Source organism: Ursus arctos, unplaced genomic scaffold, assembly GCF_023065955.2.
Source record: "Ursus arctos isolate Adak ecotype North America unplaced genomic scaffold, UrsArc2.0 scaffold_13, whole genome shotgun sequence".
Classification (NCBI taxonomy): domain Eukaryota; kingdom Metazoa; phylum Chordata; class Mammalia; order Carnivora; family Ursidae; genus Ursus; species Ursus arctos.
Window position 1 is genome coordinate 5,180,605 of NW_026622797.1, and position 12,496 is coordinate 5,193,100.

Consider the following 12,496-nt stretch of genomic DNA (forward strand, 5'->3'; position numbering starts at 1 on the left):
AGAGAACAATGAAGCAGATCTAGACCCAGCAAGAAGGAAGACAGAGCAGCTCCTTTGAGTCTGCAGCCTGGCCAGCTCCATCTGCTCCTCATGCTGGTTGCTGGTCGGCCCTGAGGCTGACGTCTCTATCCTGGGCTGAGGACCCTTCTCCTTCCAGGTTAGCTCTTCAATCTTGAGTCAGACCCCATGGCTCCTTCCAGCCCCAGGGCCTGGCTCCATCCATTGTCCCTCCCCACTCTTACCTTATCAACTGGCTCCATTCTCCAGGCTAGAAACTTTCCCCAGTTACTTCCAACCAGGGAAAAGGATGAGGAGACACCTTCCTGCCTACCCTGAGAGCTGCCATGACTCTCCTCTCCCCTGGCTAGCTCCTTGGGAGAGCTACCCACACACCCCGATTCCTACTCCTCTTCTACGCAAATGCCATCTGCAGGTGCCCCCAACCCTCACTGAAACTGTTTTCTCTCCAACCATCGCTGAGGACGACTTGTGCTGGGTTCCCATGGCAGCTGTGAATGTGACCTAATCTGGAAATAGGATCTTTGCAGATGTCATCATGTTAAGATGAGGACATTAGGATGGGGCCTAATCTAATCTGACTGGTGTCTTTGTAAGAAGAGGCATGGAGAGACAGACATACATGGAGAGTGCCATGTGGCAGAGACTGGGGTGATGTGTCTCCAAGTCAAAGGAACACCAAAGATTGGCCACCACCAGATGCCGGAAGAGGCAAGCAAGGACTCTTCCCTAGTGTTCTTAGAAGGAGCAGGGCCCTACTAACACCGTGACTTTGGACCTCTAGCCTCCATAACTGTGATAGAAGAAATTTATCTTGTTTCAAGCCACCCAGCTTGTGGTACTTTGTTACAGTGACAATAAGAACTAATGCCTACTCTCTTTCAGATCTTTACCCTGGCCACTCTGCAGAATTTGGCACTTCTAACAACTGAGTCTTTTCTGAAATTCTCTTCATCAGTGATTTCAGCAAGATGACTTTCTGGTTCCCCTTCTCTGGTTCTCATCCCTTGCCTTTTTCAATGTTTGTTTTCCTCAGAGTTCTGTCCTTAGCCCTCTTTTCTTCACTCTATCCCTCTTTCCAAGGTGAGCTCATTCACCCTCTATACATGATGACTCCAATATTTATATCTCACTTGTCTCCAGATCCCTATTTCCAGACACTGAGCAAGCACTTCCACCGTATATACCCCACATGCTACCCATTCAGAATTAAACTTATTATTTGTTATCCTATTTTTTCTGAAACAAAATAGGGTATTGTCCACACACACACATACACACACACACACACACACACACACACAAAATATAGATAAACATTTTTCACTGCCCTACCACCACCCTGTCCCAATCTATTTCCTCTTTGATATTCCCTATCAACCAAGGTCATCAATAGCCATTAAGTATTGCCCATTCTACCTTCAAAATCCTCTTTCATTCTCTTCTCTTTTCTCCATTCCCACTGCATTGCCCGGTAGCATGTCTTTATCCTCTCTTGAAGAGAGTATAGTCATAATTCCTGTTCCATTTATCATTGCTTAACAAACCATCCCAAACCCAGTGGCATAAAACAGCAACCAGGCACCATGATCATGGACTCTGTGGGGACTCAGGTAGAAAGTCCATCCTGGAGTAATGAGATGGCTGGGGGTTGCAACAATTTGATGGCTCAGCGACTGTCCTGTCTGAGGGCCGATCCTGGCTGCCAGCTGACAGTCTACACCCGGTCTTTCCTACGACTACTTGGGCTTCCTCGCAGCATGGTGGCCAGATGTGGGGCAGGAGCATCTTACAGAACACTAAGAAGAACCTGTAGACACTTTTCTTCCCAGTCTCATAAGTCCCAAATCATCACTTCTTTCACAGTCCCAAACCCACTCAATTCAAGGGGAGCGAGTGTAGATGCCCCGTTGCGATTGAAGAAGTGGTAAAGTCACCGGGAAGAAGAGTTTATGGGATGGGAGGTATGATGTGTGCTGGAAAAAGCAATCTGTCACAGCAGATTGGCTGTCATTCCCACTGGCTGTCATTCCCACCCAGGCCTCCACTCTCAACCAGTTTGACTTCTGTATGTATAGCAAGATTCTGTCTCACCCTTGTTTAAAAACTTTTGAAAAATCCTATTTCTGAAAAAAGAGATTTTAAAATTGTCCTATCGCCTGTGGGTTGGTTACCTTGTGATTGGTTTTCAGCTCCAAATCTACTCTTTTCAACTCTTGCGTGATGCCAGGTTTTGTCTCTGTATCCCATCTTTTTTAGACTCCCTTGCCAAATGTCTCCTATTAGATTCCGCCAAGCGTCTAGAAGACACTAGGAAGAAACTATGAGACAAGCAGGTGGGAAAGAAGGAAATTTCTATCTCCTATCTGCTTCCCGTCAGAACAGTGGTGGCACTATGGCCTAGTGGTCATAGTAGGCTCCAGCTTTCAACTTGTCTGTGCTCCCAGAAACAGCCCACGTGTGCCCTCAGGGGCCCTAGAAGCAGCTGGCTCATGGCTCTCCTCAGAAGCCTGACCTCACCTCCATAAGACCTTTTCACCCAGCCTTTTGGCTCTGAAATCCCCATCTCTTCCCTCACTCTCCCAAGCTGTAGGGTGCACCTGCTTCCTGAAGTTGTATGTCAGGGTTACCGCAGGATCCCTGTAACCCTTTCATATCCATACCTGTGACATCAGTCCCTTATATTAAACCCCCTTTTTTGGAATACCCAGTGTCTTTCCTCTTTTCCCAACTATGCCTTGACAGATAGAACGTGTGAGACCCTGGGTGTTATACACAAATAATATATCATGGAACACTACATCAAAAACCAAGGATATACCGTATGGTGACTAACTTAACATAATAAAAAATTATTATTAAAAAAAAAAAAGAACGTGTGAGACCTTCCATTAATGGGTACAACCTGCCCTTCAAAACTTACATCCCAAGATTCTCCCCCATAAAGCCCTCTGCATTCTAGCCACAATCACTGTCTCAGGCTTTCCCCCAACACTACATTCTTTCATGTTTCCACGACTGTGTACATACTACATTATAAACTTCATGAGGAGAGGATTTGTGTCTTGCTCATTTTTATCTCTTTCCTTTATACTTCCCCCTTTTCTTACCAGTGCCTTGTACGGCGTCTGAGACATCACAAATGTCACCTGAATGAACACATAAAGTTATTAATCCATTCAGTATATGCTGAATGGTGATTTATTGAATGGATTTCTGGCATTGGGCACAGACACGTAACATAGACATTGAGGGATGGGCCTCACCTAAGCCTCACACACCACATCACCAAGCTGCCTCCTACCTGTCCTATAGATTAAGGGAGGTATGACTATTACCTTACAGTGTTTTATATATTAACTAGGGAAGCTCAGGAGATGAAGGTATAAATCAGGGCCACAAGAGTGTGGCATTTAAAATGCTAATCATAGTTTTGACATCTGATTATGTATGACACCCATCCAACGGCAGCTCTACGTCAAGCACGGTGGGGGATATTACTGTGAACAGTGTAATGGGTAGTCTAAATAATAGCATTATGATAACACTGAGAATTAATCTTGTCCCTCTTGCTACAGAACTCAGATGCCCTACTAGATTTAGCATCAGAACCTTGTAAAAAATCCTTGGTCAACAGTCCTCAGACATGATGTCTAGGACAGCAAGCTTGGGCGAGCTCCTCTGTCCCACCAGAAGCCCAGATGAAGCACCAGGAATGCCTTTGCCTTGAGGATATATGAAGAATGGAAGGTTTCCAAACACTTTGAATTGAGTCACTTACAAATGAGTCATCTTACAAAACCAACTTTGCCTTTCATTTAGGGCTCCAGCAAAAACAAACAAGCAAACAAAACCTCAAATAATTTTCAATACCTTTAAGTTTTTGTTTTTCATTTCTTCCCCGAACAGGTGGAGAGGTTCCTTTCCCTTAGCACGTTCCAGTTCAGACTCCTCTGGTTGCCTGGAACAAAATTTCCTCTGGGTAAAGCAGGTAAGGAAGCGTTGATGTGTGAAGTGATGAGGGATCACTCATGGAGCCCAGAATCAATGCCTTAACTGGGCAGCTGGACTCTGGCTGGAAGAAGAAGGGGAACCCCCCCCCGCCGCCCCCCCGAGCAGGAGTGTGTGGGTCTTCATTCTAGTACTCCATCATCCACAGTCATAGAAACACCTGTGTCTCTTTCTCTTACTACTAGCAACACTTCCTTTACTTCTAGTTCAAGTTCTTAAGAAACAGGGATTTGATCAGACCAGCCCATCATTCATGTGACTGCAGATCTGTGACTGGCCTGTGGGTGTGGACTGGCTACTCTGAAGTGTTGGGTGTTCACACAGTATCAGTCAGGTGTGAATGTAGGAAGTTCGCTTGTGTTTTGGAGGGTGGGACGTGACCAACTAGGCTGAAGGACTTATGGGTGTCTACCTGAAAAAGCATCATGGATATTGGGGAACAAATTTTTTTTCAACTAGAATGCACATTTTATTACTTTAGATCAAATTCAAGTTTCCATGTATTAGTTTATCTTATCAATATATAAGGCATGCCTTGTATGTCATCACTTAAAAGTGAGAAGGGCAGCACGCCATCTTGAAGCTTATTTCTATGCATTTAGAAAGTCATCTCATCATAGAAACGCAAGGCCATCGCACTGGAAGATCTTTGATCACCTAACAATGCCTGTGCTAGTGGGTGCTTCAATCTAAATCTCAATTTGAAAATCCAATCATACCTGTCAACAATTTTTGGCAAATTTTGGAATTACTTTAACACCACGTTTATTTTTTATGAATTAAGTCAATTTTTTCTTTCTTCCAGCTTGTTGAGATTTAGTTGACAAATAAAATGTGTATATATTTAAAGTGTACAATATGATGTTTGATATATACATTGTGAGACAATTATCACAATCAAACAATTAGCACACCCACCATTTCACATAGTTACATGTGTATGTGTGCTGAGAACACTTAAGATCTACTCTCTTGGCAAATTTCAAGTACACAGTATAGTATTATTAGCCATTATCACTACGCTATACCTTAGAGCTCCAGAACTTATTCACCCTGCGTAACTGAAATTGTGTACCCTTTGACCATCATCTCCCCGCTTCCCCTTCCTCTTAGTCCCTGGTAACTACCATTCCCCTGTCTGCTTTTCTAGATTCCACATATAAGTGTTTTTGTATTTGTCTTTCTGTGTCTGGCTTATTTCACTTACATGATGTCTTGCAGGTTTATTCATGTTGTCACAAATGGCAGGATTACCTTCTTTTTTATGACTGAATAAAATGTTTTTATATATATTTTTATATATATATCAGAATATATACTATATTTAAATGTATAATATAGAGAATATACATTATATTATATTAATAATATAGCAATATATTGTATTATATAATTAATAATATAACGATATGATTATAATATTATTTTGATATATTATTAAATATTATTTATTAATTATATTATTATATAATATGACATATTAATATTATGATTATATAATATATATAATACAGAGAGAATACATAATATATATTATTTATATATATATACATATACACAATATTAAAAAAATTTCTTTACTCATTCATTCATTCAGACACTTACGTTGTTTCCATATCTTGGCTATTGTAGATAATATTGCTGTGAACATGAGAGTGCAGATATCTCTTCAACATCTGATTTCACTTCCTTTGAATGTACAGCCAGAAGTGGGATTGCTAGGTCATATGGTAGTTCTGTTTTTAATTTTTTTTTTAAGATTTTATTTACTTATTTGACAGAGAGAGACAGCCAGCAAGAGCGGGAACACAAGCAGGGGGAGTGGGAGAGGAAGAAGCAGGCTCATAGCAGAGGAGCCCAATGAGGGACTCGATCCCAGAATGCCGGGATCATGCCCTGGGCTGAAGGCAGACGCTTTACGACTGAGCCATCCAGGCGCCCCTGTTTTTAATTTTTTGAGGAACCTCTATCCTGTTCTCCATGGTGGCTGCACCAATTCACATGCCCACCATCAGTGTGCAAGGGTTCCCTGTTTCTACATCCTCACTAACACTTGCTAGTTCTTGTCTTTTTGATTCCAGCCGTTCTAACAGGTGTGAGGTGATATCACACTGTGGTTTTTGTTTGCATTTTCCTTATGATGACGCTGGGCATTTTTTTTAATTATAATAATTTTTTATTATGTTATGTTAGTCACCATACAGTACATCCCTAGTTTTTGATGTAAAGTTCCATGATTCATTACCTGCGTATAACACCCAGGGCACCATGCAGTACGTGCCCTCCTTAATACCCATCACCGGCCTATCCCAATCCCCCACCCCCCTCGTCTCTGAAGCCCTTAGTTTGTTTCCCAGAGTCCATAGTCTCTCATGGTTCATTCCCCATCTTTTTATGTAGTTGGCCATTTGTATGTCTTCTTTCCAGAAATGACTATTTGGACCTTTTGCTTATTTTTTAATCAGATTTTTTTTCTATTAAGTTGTTTGAATTCCTTCTATATTTTGGATATTAACCTCTTATCAGATGGATGTTTTACAAATATTTTCCCCATTCCACAGATTTTCTCTTCAATCTGCTCATTATTTATTTTGTCATGCAGAGCTTTTTAGTTTGACATAATCCCACTATGTCTATCTTTGCTTTTCTTGTCTATGCTTCTGAGGTTATCCAGAAATAAATCCATGCATTTACAGTCAACCTACCTTTACAAGTGCTAAAAACACACAATGGGGAAAGAATAGTCTCATCAATAAACAGTGTTGGAAAAACTGGCTATCCATATGCAAAAGAATGAAATTGGATCCTTATCTCACACCATATACAAAAATCAACTCAAAATAGATTAAAGACCTAAATGTAAAATCTAAAACCATAAAACTGCTAGAAGGAAAAACTTTATGATATCAACAGACAATGCCTTTTAGACATATTTACTTTTAATATATTATCTACTTAACTTTTGATGTGCAATTTATGTGCTTTATATTAAGCCAGAAACTTAATCTACCTAAGCAGAAATTGGTTGGTCAACATGCACTGAATGACTCTTGTGTCAATCTTGGCAGTGAGGCTGCAGATGCTACAAAGGACCCATGACTTAAGAAATACAAGTGCATTTAAAGACTAATGGGACCAAACAGTTGCCCACAGCACCATCCCTGAAACTTCAACAGGTATGATTGTGGCAAACATCACAACCTACTGAGCTTATTAAGGCTTGGCAAACAGAAGCATGAGAAACTATTGAAGTTTCAGGGATGGTTGAAGTTTCAGGGATGGTGCTGTGGGCAACTGTGACCTTTACATCAAAAACCAGGGATGTACTGTATGGTGACTAACATAATATAATAAAAAAACATTTAAAAAATAAATAAAATAAAATCTAAAAAAAAAAGGATTGGCAAACAGAACAATGCAGTAGTGGGGATTTGTGGTTTGGTTTGGTTTTGTTTTCATTAAGAAATAAATATCACAGTTTGCTATTACGAGGATATATTTATTGAGAAGGGGTCGTTGACAGTGGTATAAAACGTTACTGGAGAGCACGTGGATAAATTATAGATGTAACACCAATACTTAAGCTTTTCACTGAAAGCATAACAAAAAACTAACATTTTCCCAAATTTCCTTTACTATAGTCCATCAAATCTAGATAAACATACAACAGTAGCAACTATTTTTATAATTCCAAGGAAACATAAGTAGGTGCCGAACTCAGTGACAATTTTAGTGTGTTTGGTGACCCCACAGGCATGCAACTAGGTTAATCCATATTTATAAATATGTTCTTCAGGAGGCAAACATGCTACGAGTATACTTGTGTACTTTTCTTTAACGTTTTTGAGCTATTTAAAGAAAATTTTAGACATGGTTCATAACGCATAAGCCTTACGCAGAAGCTCCCATGTCTGGTGGGCAGAGTATTTCCATAACAGTAGGTATCAACCCACCTCTTGCTAATGTCCTCTCTTGGGAGAATGACAAGATGAGGCATGATTTTTTAAAATATCCAGCAACTACTCCTAAAAGGGATTCAATAACAAAAATGCTCTTAAGTATGAGTCTTTTGCTGCTGTGGTTATCAGTGCGGATCTTGCTTCTGTCTCTCACAGAAGTTTGCCAGAATGAGGTACACCAGGATTTCTCACCCTTGGCACTATTGACATTTTGGACCAAGTAACTCTTTATTGTGGGGGCTGTCCTGTGCACCCTTGGCCTAATCACTAGATGCCAGTAGCGCCCCCTCTCCCACTTGTGATAATCACAACTATCTCGGGGCGCCTGGATGGCTCAGTCAGTGAAGTGTCTGCCTTCGGCTCAGGTCACAATCTCAGGGGCCTGGGATCGAGTCCTGCATCGGGCTCCTTGCTTAGCGGGGAGTCTGCTGGTCCCTCTCCCTCTCCCTCTGCGGTGTCTCTCACTCTTGCTCTCTCTGAAATAAATAAAATCTTTAAAAAAAATATTTCTAAACATTGTCAAATGTCTAATGGACACAATAGCCCTTGTTGAAACCAGTGATGTACGCTCACCTGGGGCACAGAGGTAAAACACTTTGTACTTTAATTTAGTTCAATTCGGCCAATATTTCCCTTATCTGCATATACTGTGGTAGGCATGGCAATCTCTGTCTATCAGGAGAGCTTACTAAGCAAAAGAGGGGGTTAGACCACGGGCCCTGGAATGTAATTATCTGGGTTTAAATTCAGACCATCCCATTTACCAGCTGCCTATCACCTTGAACAATTCACTTCCTCTCTGTAAGCCTTGGTTTATTCATCTGGGAAATCAGGGTAATAATACCACCTGCCTCATACAGCGGTTGTGAGAAGTAGCTGAGAGAATAAACATAAGGTCTTTAACACAGGACCAGCCCAGGAAGTGTCCAGCAAATGTTGGAAGAAGCATGGGAAGAAGCCTACAAGAGGACAATGGAGGTTGCTTCATCTGTCCCAAAGTCAGCTAGAAATAGTGGAAAGGAACTTATTTGTTAGCCTGGCCCTAGTTACGGGGAGAAAAAATTCATTTGAGATACGTGTGTGTGTACAAACACTCATGTGTATGGCTGTGTAATTTTTAAAAGATGTAATCCATAACATCTATGTTTTTTTAAGATGTAAAGTACATTGGGGGGTGGGGGAAAGTTACTGTTAACAAGTCGAGCTCTAAGTTAAATTTGTCTTTATTCTGTTTAGAAGGATTATGATTACTCACGGAACTTCAAAGCTGAGGTCATACCGATGTTGCTTTAGGAGCCTGGGTTAATATTATATGGCTTTGTTTTGTAGTAGATTTTACTTTCTGCAGATTAGTCAGGAAAGATAGGAGGGAGACAGAGTCCTGGCCAGGGCACACGGCGCGGCCAGCAAAGACAGGAAGATCGAGCTATGCACCTACTCAGAGGAGCCACGATGCCACGGCACGATTCTTCTAGAGCCTCTTATATCACTTGTCACGACCGAGAGGTGCCCCTGTGACCAAAAGAAAAGGGCTCTGCTCCATCCTGACCTCCGGGTCTATAGTGCAGAGGACTTAGAGACCACCTGAGCCACGGGAGGAAAAACCCATACTCTGGTCCCCTCACATGAAGGAGAACCAACAGGCAAGGCTGGCCTGAGTCCGCGTGGTCGCCTCTTGAACATACGTTCCTCTTCCTAACACCCCCACTGTCCCCGTCTCTCCCTGGCAAATCTGCATATATCTTTTAAAACTCAACTCAAAAGTAGTCTAACCCTTGAAGATGCTCCTAGCTCCCTAATCAGCTCCCAAATGCTGAGGTCACATGGTCCAACTAACCATGTGATGTTGTCGGTGATAGCATTCGTTGGTGAGTCTGTTTCCCCCACTGAACAGCGAGCGCTTCGTGGCTCCCCTAATCAGCAGAACAAGTAAACGATTTGATTGACTTTTTATGGAACTAAGCATAGCTTTTCATTTTAAAGGACAGATTAACACTACACTAGGTTCAACTATTATTTTACTTCCAGTGAAATCCTTCAAGCCTCTGAGCAATTGAATGTTTTCCCACCGAATCACCTGAATATGAAAAGAGCCACTGTCCATCAGAACAGAGCAATTCCCCTTCAGGGACCAGCTGTGAGGCTTTCATGGAGATGTGTTTCTAGTCCTCGTGGCAAATGAGGGTCATATTTATTAAACGCCTGCTCCCTGTCAGGCTAGGGGGAAGGGGCGGTGATCCAACCCCCGCCAGGTACAATGAAGAAGGAGGTGCCGGGAGGCTGGTGGTCTGCCCTGCAGCGCAGAGCTGGCAGGTGACCGAGCTGAGCCTTCATGCCACGTCCCACCGACCCCACCCCACCGAGTAAACACGACTTCCTCAGTGCCTCCCTCCAGGCAAGACTGTAAACATGCTCGAGAAACCGTCTCCGTTACATCTCATGTCTTCCTGTTTGAAATTCACTCATCGGGAGGGACGCCCCATCAGCCTTGCTCATGCGTTTAGAACCTCTCGATTTTTCCAGTTTGCTGCATTCTGAGCTCCCATCCTCTTCCGGTGCATTGCCATTTCCTGAGGGTCTAGAGCTTTCTTCCCTAAGAATTCCCCAAGAATTGCTGTGAACTTTCTTTCCTAAGAACCCTGTCTGGGAGCAGTCCCATCCTACCTTCAGATGACATTTCCTGGGCCCCACGCTGCCTTCCCATCCGGAAACCAGCAACAGGTTTTAAAAGGTAGGTTCTGGAGGGAGAACTAGAGGAAACCTGTTAGAGCAAGAAACAACCAGGTCTTTGATTCATTCCATTCATCAGGCTGGTCTGCCCTCACCCAGGAGGGAGGGAAGCAAGGGGGCTTTGCCCCAACTTTCTTCAGCCTGCCCACCCTGTGCCACCAATTTCAAAAAAAGGAAAATATGAAGTTTTCTTTCTCAAAGTTTTCATGCCTCTGTAGCTCAAGCCTAGTCTCTAAGATATGAGTGGCCCCCCCACCAGACAGGAGCATTTTTGTGTAAAACAGTTTGAGCAGATCATTTTAAAGAAAGCACAAAGGAGTGGAGAGAGCATACTCACCAACCCCCCCTTTTATCTCTGCTTTTAGAACAGTATTGGAACATTACTGAGGAAGATCACTTCTCTCCCCAAGGGCTAAAAAAGTCGAGGTTATCCCCCAGGAGAGAGGAAAATGAATTAGGCTTAGAAGGGACAAGAATTGGATTCCAAGCAATCCTATGTGAATATATGCGGAGTAAACAGGTTAGGAAGTATCTGGGTTTTTTTTTTCTACTTTACAATAAGACCACTGAATTGAACTTAAAGTCGAACTTCACTAACTCCGTCCTCTCCCTCAGACTCCAAGCTCGTCGTGCTCAGAAGGGGGAATGAAGCATGAGAGACTATGGACTCTGAGAAACAAACTGAGGGCTTCAGAGGGAAGGGGGGTGGGGGAATAGGATAGGCCGGTGATGGGTAGTAAGGAGGGCATGTATTGCATGGTGCACTGGGTGTTATACGCAACTAATGAATCATCGAACTTTACATCAGAAACCAGAGATGTACTGTATGGTGACTAACATAATATGATAAAAAATATTATTATAAAAAAACAAACAAACAAAAAACAAAACAAAACATTACCCTGATGACATTGCAGTAACTTCTCCAGAATATATTCCCACAAACACACAATAACCGCTGGTGGCAGGAAATGGGGATGTATTCAGACAAGCGTAGGTTCCTAGTGGATGACTGTCCCTTGGTAACACACATACACACACACACCTCATTCTTTCTGAGAAAACTTGGGGATATGCTGCAAATTTTAATTTAGGAGAGAATGATTGAAGCATTGCAGTTAAAGGAGTTGAATCTTTAAAGTTAATCATTACTGTGAATATTACCAGTTAGTTACCACACTCCTAATGTTTCTAGCTGTGTTGTCTCCTAGGTTTAGAAGCACTTAGCAAGGGGCACCTGGGTGGCTCAGATGGTGAAGTGTCTGCCTTCAGCTCAGGTCATGACCTTAGGGTTCTGGGATCGAGTCCCGCATCAGGCTCCCTGCTCAGTGGGGAGTTTGCTTTTCCTTCTCTCTCTTCACTCATGTTCTCTCTCTCTCTAAAATGAATAAGTAAAATCTTATTAAAAAAAAAAAAGAAGAAGAAGAAGAAGAAGTTGAGGAAGAAGAAGAAGAAGAGGAAACACTTAGCAAACAGCCCACTTAAAAAAAAAAAGCAGATTTTCCTGACCACCGAAGCCAGAAGGCAACTCCTTTCGACTTGGCCCAAGGAAATCTTAATCTTTCACATCCACAAGCAGAGTGCTCTGCATAAGCTAGGACTGCTCTCAGCTCTGATGATAGATCTGAGAGAAGAGCCACGACCCTCAAACTGTTCCCCATCCACTGTGGAGGGTGTGGAATTAGCTAGAATACAAAGAGGAGTGTTCTAAGTGCTGGGAAGTATGGGCTGCGTGCAAAGGGTCCTGGGACTCAGGAGGAAAGTGGTGGTTCTGTCTG